General features: G+C 47.8%; 1 protein-coding gene across 7 annotated transcripts in view; it reads left to right on the top strand.

The window, feature by feature from the left end:
• Window positions 1–15,538, top strand: part of LOC138569762 (cAMP-responsive element modulator-like) — a 693,142-nt gene that overhangs the window by 422,560 nt on the left and 255,044 nt on the right. The gene's annotated exons all lie outside the window — the stretch shown is intronic.

The raw sequence follows: 15,538 nt of genomic DNA, 5'->3' as shown, positions 1-15,538 counted from the left end.
CTACAACACCCCTGTGTCACTGCACTGAGGGTGCTGTGTAACACAGGTGAATAAAGATGGTTCCTATGGGGTTGGAAAGATCCCATAGGCATTAAATACAAAAATAGCCTAGAACACACATAGCAAAAATGCCTAAGAGTGGCAAAAAGGAGTCTCACTCTTAGCAGGTAAAAAGAAACAAACCCTTCAAATCCAGCAAAGCTGCTCGGGGACTCTATAGGTAAGCGAAATTACCCATAGAATGAGAATTCTCCCTAGCACTCGCCCCCGCCCACCCCCCAGACTAAGGGACAGGAGGATCTAATCCACTCCTGGATGAGTCTCTTACCTCTAGTCGGTTATAAGCATCCTAGAGAGACCGTCAGCATTTTGGTGGTGACATCCTGACCTGTGCTCAATGGTAAAATCAAACCCTTGGAGGCAGATTGAACATTTTAGCAGTTTGGTGTTTTCCCCTTTCATTTGCATCAACCATCTCAAGGGTTGGTGGTCTGTTTGAATGATAAAAGTAGATCCATACAAGTATGGCCTAAACGTCTTCAAAGCCCACACAATGGCAAAGCATTCTCCCTCAATAGTTGCCCACCTGGTTTCCGGTTCCTTCAGTTTCCTACTGATTAAGCAAATGGGGTGCTCCCTACCTTTCTCATCCAGTTGACTGTGTACTGCACCTATACCTATATTGGAAGCATCTCTTTGTACAATGAAGGGTTGATGGTAGTCAGGGGCTCTGAGAACTGGAGCTTGACAAAGGGCTTTCTTCAGGCTTTCAAAGGCCTGATTGCACTCCTCATTCCATTTGATCTTTTTAGGAAACCTAGGAGAAGAGATTACATTCAGTGGAGAAGCTATGGATCCATAGTTCTCAATGAAATTCCTGTAATACCTAGTGAGGCCTAGGAAGGCTCTCACTTGGGTTTGAGTAGAAAGGGTTTCCAATTTTGCACAGATTCAATCTTGCTGAACAAAGGCCTTATTTCACCACCACCTACCTCATGCCCAAGGTAGACCACTTTACTCTGACTAATTTGGCATTTGCTCACTTTTATGGTCAGATGGCCCTGTTCAAGAGCCTGCAAAACATATCCTAGGTGGTCAACATGTTCTTTCCAAGTAGGGCTGAACACTGCAATGTCATCCAAGTATGCCATGCAGAAGTCCTCCATCCCATTCAGAACCTGATTGACCATCCTTTGGAATGTAGCAGGTGCATTCTCTAATTCAAAAGGCATAGGGCCTCATTACACGGACGGCGGTGGACCAAGGTGCTATTAGCACCTTGGTCCATGCTGGTAAAATACCGGCACCGCCTTGGTGGAAAGGGGAATTACCACCCTATTCCAAGGTTGGTGGGGCGGTAATTCCCCTGTTCGCCATTGCCCTTCCACATTCCCATTTTCGCCTCATAGGGCATAATGGGAATGGGGAAGGTGCGAATTACGGCACCGCAAATTGCGGTACCATAATTAGCTCCCTGGTCTCTTTGCGGGTTGGTTTTTAACGCCTGCAAAAAGCAGGTGTTAAATTCTCCAACCCGCAAAGGGACCTCGTAGTAAGGGGTAAGGGTTTACCGGTACCGGTGAAATACTGGTACCGGTAAACCCTTCCCGCCTACCGTGTAATGAGGCCCATAATCTTAAATTGGTATAAGCCAACTGGGGTGGAGAATGCAGTTTTCTCCTTGGCATGGTCAGTCAGGGCTATTTGCCAATAGCCTGATGTGAGATCAAATGTGCTGAGGAACTTGGCTGAACCAAGTCTATCCACCAGCTCATCTGTCCTTGGCAAAGGATGGGCATCAGTCTTAGTGACTGCATTTAGAGCTCTATAGTCCACACAGAATCTCAACTCCTTGGATCCTGCCTTTGGTACTAACACAACTGGGCTAGACCATGGACTAGTAGAGGGCTCTATTACCCCGAGATCAAGCATCTTGTTGACCTCTCCTTTGATGTGGGCTCTTACATTTTCTGACATCCTGTAGCCCCTGCTTTTGACAGGTAAACAGTCACCAGTTTGAATATCATGCTGGCCCCAAGGGATCAAGCCAGGTGCTAGAGAAAACAGGGAGGCAAATTGATTCAACAAAACTGTGCACTCCTCCTGTTGCTCAGGTGTCAGATTAGAAGAGAGATTAGCTCCTTCTATTTTCTCATCCAAAGGTTTGCCTCTGAGGAGGTCAGGTAGAGGTTCACTCTCCTCCTCCTCTTGAGCTGAAGCTAGAAGCAAAGATCCCAGTTCTGGTCTCGAGACATAAGCTTTTAGACGGTTGATGTGAAAGACTCTAGGAGCCTCCTTAGGATTTCCTAAGTCCACCAAATAGTTCACCTCTCCAAGTTTCCCCACAACCTTGAATGGTCCCATCCATTTGTCCTGTAAGGCCCTCTGCCTTGTTGGGACCATAACAAGAACTAGCTGGTCTTGAGCGAACTCAACCATGTTGGCCTTCTGGTCATGCCAATGCTTGACAAGAGCCTGACCTGCTTTCAAGTTATCACTTGCCTCAGCCATCATGTGTGACATTCTCCTCCAGAGTCCTATCACATAGTCGGTGACTCTGACTGGCGTGGGGGAAGGAGCACTCTCCAACCACTCCTTGATCAGGGCCAATGGACCTCTGACCGGATGGCCATAGAGAAGTTCAAAGGGACTGTATCCGACTCCCTCCTGAGGGACTTCTCTATATGCAAAGAGAAGGCATGGCAGTAGAAGATCCCACTTTTTCTTAAGAGGGTCCTCTAAAGCTCTTATCATGCTCTTCATGGCTTTGTTAAACCTTTCTACCAACCCATTTGTCTGAGGGTGGTATGCTGTTGAGAACTTGTAGGTAATTCCACAGTTTTTCCACATGGCCTTCATGTAGTGGGACATAAAATGTGACCCCCTGTCGGATATTACCTCCTTAGGAAACCCAACCCTGGTAAAAATACCAAGGAGGGCCTTAGCTACAGCCGGAGCTGTAACAGTCCTCATAGGAATTGCTTCAGGGAACCTAGTAGCATGGTCTACTACAACAAGTATAAACCTGTTGCCTGGAGAAGTTGGAGGATCAAGGGGACCAACAATGTCGATTCCTACCCTCTAAAATCGTACTCCCACCACAGGGAGAGGCATTAGAGGCGCCACGTTCTTGGAGCCACTTTTACCAGAAGTTTGGCAAGTGTGGCAACTCTTGCAATACTTATCTACCTCAGCCCCCAAAATTAGGCCAATAAAAGTAGAGAGAGAGCCTTTCCTTGGTCTTCTTGAAGCTCAAGTGACCAGCCAAAGGTATCTCATGGGCTAGTTGCAAGAATTGGAGTTGGTTTGCTTGAGGTACTACAAGTCTTTTGTAGTCCCCAGGGAGTGACTCTGTTGGTTCACTGTAGAAGAGGCCATCTTCCCAGTGTAACCTATACTTCCCAGGCTCTTGCCTTTCAAACTGAGAAGCTGCCTGGTGGTGAATACCTTCCAGAGTTGGACATTCTCTTTGTCCCTTACTGAAGTCTGCCCTTTGGTGTCCACCTTCTGCCAGTAAAGACTGCAGCTCAGGATGGTCCACAGGGTCAAGATCTCCAATGAGTTCCGGGCCTCCTACTAGATCTGAATCATCAGGCTCTAGTTCAACCACGCAGGGTTGTACTTCCCTCTCAGACTCAGCTGGAGGAGGAATCGCAGGTGTGATTTTTGACAACCTAGGAGATTTCCTGGTTGGCAGCACTGGAGTGCCTTCTGCTGGTTTCTTCTTTGGAGCCTTGGGTTTCCCCTTTGCTTCTGGTTGCTTTGAAACAGCAGTTAGTAACTCCAGTGGAGTAGGAGTGATTTCTTTTTCTGTCATCTCCTCAGGAGAGCCCCTCAATGTCCTCTCCCTTGCAGGTCTGGTAAGCTCCTGTAATCTCTTACTAGGAGGTCTGGGAGTACTTGACACTACTCCCAGGTCTTTCGGGTCATTGCCCAACAGCACCCTTCCTGGTACTTCAGATTGTACACTCACAGGTATCCTGACAGTCATTTCATTGCACTGGATGAAAGCTGGTAATTGGAGAAGCATCTGCACAGGCCCTCCAGCTAACTTGGTGAGACTTTTGGGTGCCTTAGCAACATCCTCCACCTTGAAAAAAGATTCATCCACCACAGTTATGCTGGCCCCAGTGTCTCCAATGGCAGGAGTTTCCTGACCATTGACTAGGACACTGTCTTTATAATACTCTTTAGTATTAGGAGGGATAAAATTATACACATCTAAATTCTGCTGTTCCCACAACCCTAGAGATACTAAAGATACACTAGCTGAGACTCCAATGGGATCTTCAGCTAGTAGTTGAAAGTTTCCACTGACCATATGTACTTCCTCCTCTGGAGCAAAGGCTAAGGAGACAGTGTGGACCCATGAAGGTTTATCCTTACATCTGGGATCCCCTTTCACATGATCAGTAGAGCCACAAACATAACATTTCCCAAATGTCTTTATGAATGGTGGCTTGTTCTGACCTCCTTCTGGTCTGGGACCAGAAGGTGCACTAGCCTGATTAGGTTTCCCTTGTGGCTTACCCTTAGAATTTTGTTTGGGGCCCTTTTTGGAATTGGAATTATTCGAATTCTCTTTGTTGTCTTTCTTTGGCTGCTTTCCCTCATCCTTTTTCTGAGTTACCCCTGAATCCTTGTGAGTAGCCCGGTTGGCAACCCACAAGTCAGCAGCCTTGGCTAGTTTCTTAGAATCTAATTCCTTTGAATCAGCCAAGTGCTGTCTGAGCTCAGGAGAGCGGGCATCATAGATAGACTCCATCATAACAAGATTTCTCATTCCTTCATAAGTGTTAACTCTACAACTCTTAATCCATCCCTCTAAGTTCTTCAAACACTCATTCACCCAAGTAGCCCAAGGGGTACTATCATGCTTTTTGAGGGTCCTAAACCTCTTAAGCTACTGGGAAGGAGTCTTCCGAAATCTAGATATCAAAGCTTGCTTTACACATTCATAATCCATCCTATCCACCTCCCCCAACTCCATTACCACATCAGATGCAACATGGGGAAGCCTAGAGAATAACCAGGGGATGAACTGATTCCCTGTGATATCCTGGAGCCCCTGATTATATTCAAACATAGCAAGCCAATCTAATACATCCAACTTAGGTTCATACATACCCACAATCTCTTTAGGCCTCCAAGGTCTTTTTGGACTGGAAGATCTAGAAGATTCGGGGAGAGAAGCATTTTCCAAAGACAATTTCTTCATCTCAAGCTCATGGTTGAGGTCCATTTCTTTGAGCCTTAGTTCTTGATGTCTCTGTTCAGTTTGGGACTAATTCTTTTGAATTCAAGTTCAAGTCTCATTTTTTCTAGAGAGATAAATTCAGGACTTAATGTGGGACCTGGTAAAGATCCAGTAGCCACAGGTTGAGGCCTTTGAGCAGGTAGAGGGCCAGAGGGGGTGACATTGTTATCCTCCTCTTCCTCATCTGTCTCAACAATAACATCTTCAACATTATCCTCATTACTGTTTGCCACATTTGCTGGAGTAGTGGGCACTACAGCACCACTATCCAGACTTTGTTTCTCTAACAGTCTATCGATCATTTCTAATTTCTTGCCTTTGACAGGAAGACCTTTCTGTCTACACATATCCCTTAAATCATCAGCAGTATTAGTAAGGAGGGTCTCCTGGCTGTAACTTTCCATACTTTTGACTTTGTTTTTAAAATAAACTTTTTGTGAGTTAGCCTTGTGGTTAGTTGAACCAAGGATCTAGCAGAACTCTAAAATGTAAATCCAATACTTTTATCCCACCGCTGTCCACCTGTGTTAGGCAGAATCCAGTGCAGTTCCCTTAGGGTGCACTACACCAGATTAGGACTACAGGTGAGAGCAATAAATCCCCTTTGGTATCGGTCTGTACCACAAAGATTTAGTTGGTAGCTGTGGCTGAGCAGTCAGACTTATCTCAAGAGGGAGATGAGCAATATTCAGGGTTTACACAATAGGCCCACTAGGCTTTGGAACAAGGAAACACTGACCAACACTTTGTATTTAAAAAGTATATATATATTTATTTTATACACTCCTAATAAAACACATGTATCACAGTCATCAAGCAAGTTAAGTTAAGTCAAAGGAAAAATATACACACTCCCAAGTTGAATTGTAGACCAAGTGAACCAGAGTGAAAACTGAGCAAAACGGCACAGTGACAACTACACACAAGAGATCCTCTAACAATTCCTCACAAGGGAGGGAAAGCATAAGTTATATAGGAACAACTTCTTGCACACCCTAGCAACACTTCCCATCAATTTGTGAAACAGTTTAAGCAAGGCAGTGCATCAGTATAAGCAATACTTAAATAAAAACTGAGCAAAATGGCATTTCACAAGGTTTAGAAAGGGGAAGAAAAGGGTAGTTAGAAGAAGTAGGTGCACCAACACAGTTCTCAGTGAGAATCAATCTAACAAAAGCAGATCTAACAAATGTGACCAGAGTCAGTAGGCCTGTGCCAGAGTCAGTGGTACAGGGCAAGGGCCCAGGAGCAAAATGTTCTTGTAGCTGCAGTCAAGTCTTTGGTTAACACATTTGAAAAGGTGGTTGCAGAAGTTGAAAAGACAATGTTAAGAGAGAGGGGCGGCCAACCCAACAAGTAGGTAAAGGATTTAAAGCACCTTTAATGCTACCGCGAAGAAAGGGCGGCGTGGCGGAACAATGTACCTTTAAATGAAAAAGTGGCTCCTGCGGTGGCGGTTGTTCCTGGTAGTTCCTGCAGTTCGGGTGAGCCAGCAGAGGAAGAGAAGCTCTCGTCGTGGAGGAAGGTTCGAGTTACTGCACTACGCAGGGAAGAAACCAGCCGCGGTGCTGCCCGACGAATAAAAGGTACGCTCCTTTAAATCGCGGTCTGGGTGGACTGGTGCCTGGCTATCTGGCCTATGGGTACAGGGTACAGGGGATTCGACCAAGGCAGGTCCGGGAATGCGATTGGCAAACTGGTTGGCCCCATCAGCGCAAGGGAAGAAGGCTCTTGCAGGTGAAGATCTTCTCTTGTCGTGTGGAGAAAAGTGGTCAGACACTGCAACAGGGCTTCACCGGTGGTTCAGTCGTTGCAGATGTCTTTGGATTCTTAGTTCCAGTGGCGACATCTTCTTCTTCCAGTCCTCAGGACCCTGCTTTTATGCAAAAAGATCCCCATTCACACAGTCTAGCTGTCACTCACACAGTGGAGTGGTCATCTTGGCGGGAGATCCTCCAGTCTATCAGGATAGAGTGCGACATGGGTTGCGGAGGCAACCCTGTTCAGGGGTCCTACTCCCCCTCCCACACAATGGACCCACCCCAGACTCAGTGGCGCCGAAAGGAGGGCTTCTCGGTAGAAGCCCGCCAAACCGACTAACAAAGTATCCCGACCTGGGCTAGGAGTTTAGAGAAAGACACAAGAAAGAAGTTATATTAAAGTTCTGGCAAATAAAACCTACCAGAGTAAAGTTAATATTAAAATGCACCAGCGGTATGGTAGAGGATGTCAGAAAAAGTGGTAGCCTCGAACAATTGGAAATTCCCATAGGGAAATATTCGAATATTTATGGTAGTAACCACTGCCACCAGCCAGAAACTTTTGAGAGAGGGACTGTACGGTACCCTCTCGAAAATTAACCTAAGGGAAAAACTATTAACCCTTTCCAGTCCCTCCATAGTAAGATGGGTTGTACTGGTTAAGTTCATAAAAATTGACTAGTAAAGTCAATTGGGACTTTACATGCCCTGGGAGACAGTAGTCAGTCCCAGGGTATGGAGTCTATGTTTGGGGGTCGCTATGACACCCCTGTGTCACTGCACTGAGGGTGCTGTGTAACTCATGTGAATAAAGATGGCTCCTATGGGGTTGAGAAAATCCCATAGACATTAAACACAGAAATAGCCTAGAACACACATAGCAAACATGCCTAAGAGTGGGAAAAAGAGTCTCACTCTTAGCAGGTAAAAATAAACAAACCATTCAAATCCAGCAAAGCTGCTGGGGGACTCTAAAGGTAATGGAAATTAGCCATAAAATGAGAATTCTCCCTTACAATAAATATACCTCTTTAGGACGGGCCGGGATCTGGACTCCCAGGTATGGGATAGATGTCTACTCCAATGGATCGGGCATAGGGGCCTCAGGCCCTCCCGTTCCTCTGGCTCCAAGCCTAGTCCCAAGGCAGTCGATTTACCATAGTTGATGGCAAATCCTGAAACCCTCCCAAATCTGTTGAGCTCCTGGAGAGCTGAAATCAAGGAGGGACGGATATCTGTTATAGATAACAGTACGTCACCAGCATAAAGTGAGATCTTGTGCTGGGAGGTGACAACAGGGAGGCCTTTGATGCTTGGATCCATTCGAATCAGCTGGCCGAGTGACTCCATTAGTAGCGCAAACAAAAGGGGGGACTATGGGCATCCCTGTCTGGTCCCACAGGTCAGGGAGATCGGTTCGGAGAGGTAGTGATTAACCCGGAGAAGGGTCTTTGGGGACTGGTAGTTGGCCAGGTCCAGTTTACAGAAGCTTCGGCCAAAATGAAAAGCTTCCAGGGTGAGTCGTAGGAAGGTCCAGTCTACTTTGTCAAAGGCCTTGGTGACGCCCAGCACCAGCAGGGCCAATTTATGAAAATCTTGGCCCGCTATGTCCACTAAGTTTAGGGCTCTACGGATGTTGTCTCCAGTTGATCTATTCAGTATGAACCGCGTCTTATCTGAATCGACCAGCATGGGCAAGGCGGAGGCCAGGGAATTCGCCAGAACTTTAGAATAAATGTTAGTATCAATGTTTAGTAGGGAGATGGGCCTATATGAGCTTTTTTCACTGGGGTCTTTGCTGGTTTTAAGGACAAGCATGGTTATGGATTCTTGATATATGGGGTGACAGAGCCAGAGATGCCAAATGAGTTAAAGAAGGCTGTTAATGGGGTCACTAGCTGGGGGCGGAACAGTTTGTACAATTTTGTCATGAACCCATCGGGGGAAGGGGCTCTAGGCTTCAGAGACTTAATGACAGCCTCCACCTCCTCACCTGTGATCGCTGCGTCCATTCCCTCCCTGTTGGGCTCTTCAAGTCGTGGAAGGGTGGCTCCCTGCAGGTATTTTGTCTGTTCTGCCTTGTCTCGTGGCGCTGTCGACATCGTTTCGGCAAGATGGGTCGCTGCCAGTTGTAGTTTATCCCTATCAGCGTATTGGACCCAGCCCTGGGGATCTCAGAGGCCCACTATGGTGTTCTTTCGCTTTGTCTTAGCCAATTTCTCCCCAAGGAATGTGTTTGCTTTGTTGTTTTTAGCGTAGTAGGCTTGGTTGGACTTGGCCAGCAAGTGTGCTGTCTCCTCCGCATAATAGGCCTCCTGCTTCTTCCAGGCTGTCTGTAGAGCGCGTTGGGTCTTTTGGGACCGTCCCTTTCCTTTGTGATGGGCCTCAGCCCTTTGGACCTCCTCTTCTAGCTTCATGCGGGCCTGCTGTTTGCGTTTGTTATGCAGCCCCCTGTGGAATTAACTCTCCCCTCTCTACCGCTTTCATGGCCAGGTATTAGCAGGGGACGGGTCTTCCAGGTTTTCCTAAAAGAAGTTTCCGATCATTTTAGCAATGGAGTCCCTCAGCGGCATCTCATTCAGGATGGGATCGTATAGGGTCCAGCAGCGTCTCAGAGATGGATCAGGATTGTGGGCTCGAAGCATCAGTTTGACCGGGGCATGATCCGAGAGCACCTTGGTTCCAATGGCTACTTGATCTACAAAGGCGAGAATTTGTGAGGAGGTCAGCATAAGGTCTATTCGGGAGGATGTCCTGTGAACATATGAGAAGAAGGAGATGTCTTTTTCGCCTGGGTGGAGCTCCCGCCATGAGTCTACCACCCCTAGTGTCCGGAACAGGTGGAGCAGTTTTATGGCGAGTTTAAAGGCCGGGAGGTGCGATCTGTCCCATAGGAGTTCAGGGACCCCATTAAAGTCTGCTCCTGTGATTATCTGGCCCTCGACAAAGGGGAGAAGGGAATTGCCAAGAGTCTCGTAGAATACTTCCTGATCCTTGTTGGGGGCATAGACTGAGATGAAAGAATAGAGCTGTCCATATACAAAGCCTTTGATGCTGTGAATCGCCCCTCCGGGCACAGTAGTGTCCCCAGGGCCTTGAACTGGACATTCCTGGCGGATAGGATGGTGGCGGTGCCCCCCCTTTTGGTCCCATTAGAAGCAAGGTACTGGAGCGGAAAGTGACCACTGTGAAGGCGAGTGAAGTCCAGCAGCAGCAAGTGTGTTTCATGTAAGAAGAATTGCGGATTCCCGTTTGAAGTGGGAATTCAGGCCCTTTATGTTTAACGAGATAAAGTTCAACATCTGATGTGGTGGGGGTTCCTTGGGGGTCTTTATGTTCTGCGGGTGAGGGGCAGGAACCGGGCGTGACTCAGCCGCCATCCATGTCCTTTCTCATCCTGCCTCTGTAGTGCAACCAGGGTTTTAACTTAAGCTTCCAAGGTGAAGCCTTAACAGTAAACTTATGGGAAGCCAACCCTTCTTTGTTAATGACTTCCCAAATCAACTGAAGCAAATTGGTTTGGAAATCACTCCAAAGGCTTTCTGGTGTCATCCACCTTGGAGTTGGGCATGGGCCGTGAGTAACCTTATGCAGGTAAGCCGTTACTTTGCGTTCTTTTGTGTTCCAGAGTCAGCTGGACTGACTTTACGAGATCAGAAGCTCATGGAAGAGACGATCTTCAATGCTGCGGCAGCTCCTTGTTTTTTAGCTCGTTGGGTTCCGAATGGAGGTCACATTGCATTCCGGCCTTTCTGCACCTTTGTTCAAGACATGCGTTTTGGTTTACGGGGGGACTTCTCAGTGCCACCTCCCTGTGAGTCAGGCGAGACACCACCCGCCCCCCCAGGTGAGTTGGGACGTAGGATCGATTCTGTGTCTTCCAGTTGTCCGATCGCCCGGGATACCCCTTTGTAAGAGAATTGGAGCGCAGTTGGGAATAGCCATCGGTATCTAACATGTTGGTCCCGAAGAAATAATGTTAAGGGCCTTAAAGCCCTCTGCTTTTGTATTGCCACCATGGCCAGGTCCTGGACGATCTGGAGGGGGGGCCCCTGCAAAGTTAATTTGTCTCGACAAATCGCCATAATAGCCTCCTTCGTTGTATACAAATGGACCCGGGTGATGACATCTGGGGGGGGAATCCGTATCCACCCCTCGTCCGGGCCGGAGTCTATGGGTTTGGTCCAGCATGAGTTGAGATTTATCCAGGTGTGGCAGCAAGGACTGAAAAAGGTTTCATTGCGCCCTGTTCTCAAGGTCCTCCTGCTTATATTCTAGAATCTCATTTCTGTTGATTAGGGTCTGGATAGTGTGTTGTACCTCCAGGAGAGTCGTTGAGTGTTATTGGGCTAAGTCCTCCACTTCCCCCACTCTTTGTTCCACCTCCACGACCCTCTGCTCCGTCTGTTCCAACTTAGTAGAGAACTCCGCCATACAGGATCTAAATTCGGCTATAATGTGCAGCATAAAGGCTTGAATGTCCCCCTTGATTGCCAGTTGGCCAGCACCATCAGAGGACGTTTGCGGCGAGGACTTCTGTGATTCAGGCTTTTTCTCCTTTTCAACCGGGAGCAACATAGTGGTGATGTCAGCACTTTTGGAGGATTTATGTCAGCACGTTTGGACATTGTTGCGGGATCCCAGTGGGATTTGATGTGTTGCCCTCAGGTGTGGCGAATGGGAACACCCAAGACTTTTCTTGCTCAGAGTGAGGGGGCGGTTGTCCCTTCCAGTTCCTGTGGAGTAGGCTCTTAGAGGCACAGGCCAAACATAGCAGAGGTTAGAATGAGCTTCAGCTCCAGGACATCCACTACTGCAGGGAGTGCTGCTTCTTTTGTTAGCAAGAGGCCTCTCTGAATTCGGAGTGAGCAGCTAGGCCAGCTGGTTCTTGGAGCTGTGTCAGGAGCGGTTAAGATGCCATTGAGGGTACAACCTTTCTTTCCTCCCACTGGCAACTGGGGGGGGAGGCAAGGAGAGCAGCTAGAAATCCAAGCTCCCAGTTCAGTGTGCCTTAGTTAGGTGAGGGTATTCCTTCCCCGGGCCCAAGATTATCCCCTAGTTAGATTACCGTGCTTCTGTCGGGACCGAATGATCCTGCTACCAGGTTGGCGCAGTACCTCCAGCAAGCAAATGGACATAGTCGGGGACTGGAGTCAGGCAGTGGAGCTCAGAGAAGTTGCACCCATCATGTTCGCTTTAGTTAACCAGTTCCAGTGGGGTTCCTGGTCTTTGGGGCAGAGAAGTAGGGTCGGTCTAAGCCAGCTGTCTAACACGCTTAGGGAGCGGGGATTGCATCGCCATGTGGCGCTGAGTACTGGTAGCTCCCTTCTGCTCCATTGCCAGCAGCGGTAATACAGCAAAGAAATGAGGTCCAGAGCGGGCTGGGCAGTACATTTAATGAAGGAGGCACCCTCTTAAAGGTTAGCTGCGGATCGAAGAGAGGAGCTCAGCGGTATTTGGGGGAGGTAGGTTCCGGTCACCCGTGGTGCCTGGCGACCGGGGAACATCACTTCATATGCTGCGGGAGGCCGGGGGATCACTGTCCATGTCCTCAATGCTCTTGATAATGCCGAGGTTGCCACAGTTGCAGCAAGAGACCCGCAGCCGAGAAGACACCCCACTGCCGTGAGCGACGTGAAGCCTATTTGCGTTGTAAACGCTGCAGTGCGAGCTCGCTGTTTGACGAGGGGCCGGGGATCTGAAGCCCTCACTCCCCGCCGTGAGACCCGCACAGGAGCCGAGGACAGTGGACTCACACTGCGCAGGGCAATTAAGCGCCACACCTCCCTCCCACAAAGCCAGATGAAGCTTCAGCTCTTCCTCAGCTGTGGTGGCTGGTCCTGGAAGACGATCCGTCGATTTGTAGACTGCAGAGCAAAGGTAGTTGCCTCTCGGTTACTCCTCAAGCCAGGTTAGCCAGACATGAAGGCGCAGCGTCCTCTCCCCTCCAGCTCATGATGGCCGCCCGCCATTTTGGGATTTCTCAAAGGCGGGCCCTCCGGGAATCCGCTTCGGCTGGGAGAATGGATGAGCGTTAGGAACTCAGCTCACTCCTCACTGCGCCCAAGGCATTCTGCTCCTTGAACATTCTTCTCTCCGGGTGATTTGGACACGGAAACTGCAGCTTTTTAGTTGAAAATTGGGCTTCTCATGGAGGCCAGTAGAGGAGCAGCCACATCGATGGCGCTCCAGGCCACGTCCAGCAATTGCTATGCTTTTTAAGAACTGTCCCCAGTTGGTGCATTATTAATGAATCTAATTATTGTGTGGTACCACATAGAGTATATATATTTTTGCCATTATTAGAACTGCCTGAGTACAAAGTGTATTATTATTTTTGTATATAGTATCTGAACCTTATTTTATATAAATAAGCTGTTTTATCACCTATCACGGTGTGTGGATATTCCTTTGCGGGACCTTGGGGTATCACTGTACTTAACAACCAGCCTGCATCACCTCCTGAGAGCTTATGCCTTGATTGCACGTCCAAGCTACCATATAGAGAACCTTGGCTGTGCAGCTCTGTGCCTCTGTACTTCTGCCCTCTATATGGTTGTGGAAGATACCCCCTCCAGTCTTTACAAAAGTGCTGGGTCAGTATGACAGGATTTGACCATTGATGGAAGATTGCACACAAGCCAATGAAGTAAGTGCTTTACTTGCTGAGCTAGATTTTTTTTTAATACAATGGGCCTCATCAGGGTTGCTGTCTGACTGTAATACCGTTTCCAGCACGGGTGCTTCCATGACAACTGTGCCTACCGGCGTCATTGTAACCGGGAGGTCAGACCTGTGGCACACAATGGCGCCGGCAGGCACAGTTGTAGTGTGCCGGTCTGGAAACAGTGCTGGTATGTTTCTACCGGCACCCTTATTTCCTTATTTCTCGCCCCTGGTTCCTGCCGGGTCAGAGCCCCACCCTGTGGATCCTGTAGAATTGGATCTCTGGGCCTGCTTCCGAATCCAACAGGCAGCTGAAGATGCTATTGAGTACCTGGGTTAGGTCCTGATCTTGCGTCTCCTCTGTTAGGCATTTGACCCGTATATTGGATCTCCTGGATCTATTCTCTAAGTCCTCTGCGTGCAGTTCTAGGTTGTGGGCAGCGGCCGCCAGGGTTTCCAGGAGGATGTGACCATTCCTTGCATCTTCGGTCAGTTCCTCTATGGCACGTTCGTTGGTGTCCACTCTTTCCTCTATTTTGTTAATGTCTCTTCTTATTTCCTTTATTCCCTCTGCCAAGTCTTCCCTCACAGTGCTGTAAGGGGAGGGCTTAGACTGCTGTTTGTGGTGCTTCAACACATTTGCGGGTCGGGAGCTCAGTGCCGCGGTGTTCACAGGTGCATGGCCATCTTGGGTCTCCCCAATTCAATCTTTGATTGTGTATTTAAATTGTACATTAAGTCATCTCTAATGGGTAATCCCCACGAGTCTAAATTGCCCCGACTACTCATGAGCCAGTCTTTTAATCTCCCCAGCTGCATTTGAGGACAGGAGGAGGTTCCTTCAGTAAGCCCTTAGACTCATCCAAATCAGCAAAAAGATATCATTATGCCACATGCCCTACTTTTTCAACCCCACTGAGGATGGCCCCTATGGGTTTCCAGTTACAAAAGATAGTGTATTGGGTGCAGTGGGAATGGCTTATGGAAACGCTCCATCAAGGGAAGGCCAAATCCACTCCTCTTGATGTCCATGATCAATACTTTCCAAGAAACCAAATATTTATTTCCTTTATCCCAATGGGTGATGTTAATTGATTTATAGAGGGCTCTGTAGTCTCTAAAGCAGATCCTTAGCCCATACGGAAAGATTCCCAGTGAATAAAGTCCATATCTAGTTCCAAAACGAACTACTCAAGTTATAGGATTCCAGTTTCTTCGGATCTCTGACAAATTGGGGTCCCAAATGTTTCTCACCCACTTTTAACATTTCCCACGCCCTCAATTTTTGAAATTCGCACTCTAACTGTTCACAGACAGCTATTGTGCTGATCTACACAGTAATCTTCGAGAGGTCAACACCCATGCCCCAGTGTTGGTCATTATTTCTTTTGTTCATAGATTCACACTGACAACCTGACCATGAACTCCCAAACCTCTGTTGGCCTGCAACAGTTACTCTCTAAACGTAGTGTAATTAAATTCAAGGTAACAATGGGGATGCGGGGGAGGCTGAGCCAAAAACAAGTGTTTTCGAATCACACTAACATTGCAACTCTAGCACATTTTAAGTGTTATGGTAAGAACTTCATGCATCAATGATCTTAGGATCCCAAACTTTCATGTCAGTGCACCAACGCATGATCAGATATTTTGGGAATCGTGCATTATAAGTGCAAATATGAGAATCGTGCACTCATACTGATGAAAAAGATATTTTAAGCAAAGCTTTTGTATTGCACACTGATCACTATCATATCATATCATATACATCAAAACAAGTAATTTACAATGAGTTGGATCTTTCGGGCTGACCTACTTCTCCTTCTCACATCTGGACTTACCATATGGGGTAGGG

Source organism: Ambystoma mexicanum, chromosome 2q (genome assembly GCF_040938575.1).
Source record: "Ambystoma mexicanum isolate Mex_15411 chromosome 2q, UKY_AmexF1_1, whole genome shotgun sequence".
Lineage (NCBI taxonomy): Eukaryota > Metazoa > Chordata > Amphibia > Caudata > Ambystomatidae > Ambystoma > Ambystoma mexicanum.
This window is presented reverse-complemented; position numbering and strand designations above follow the sequence as displayed.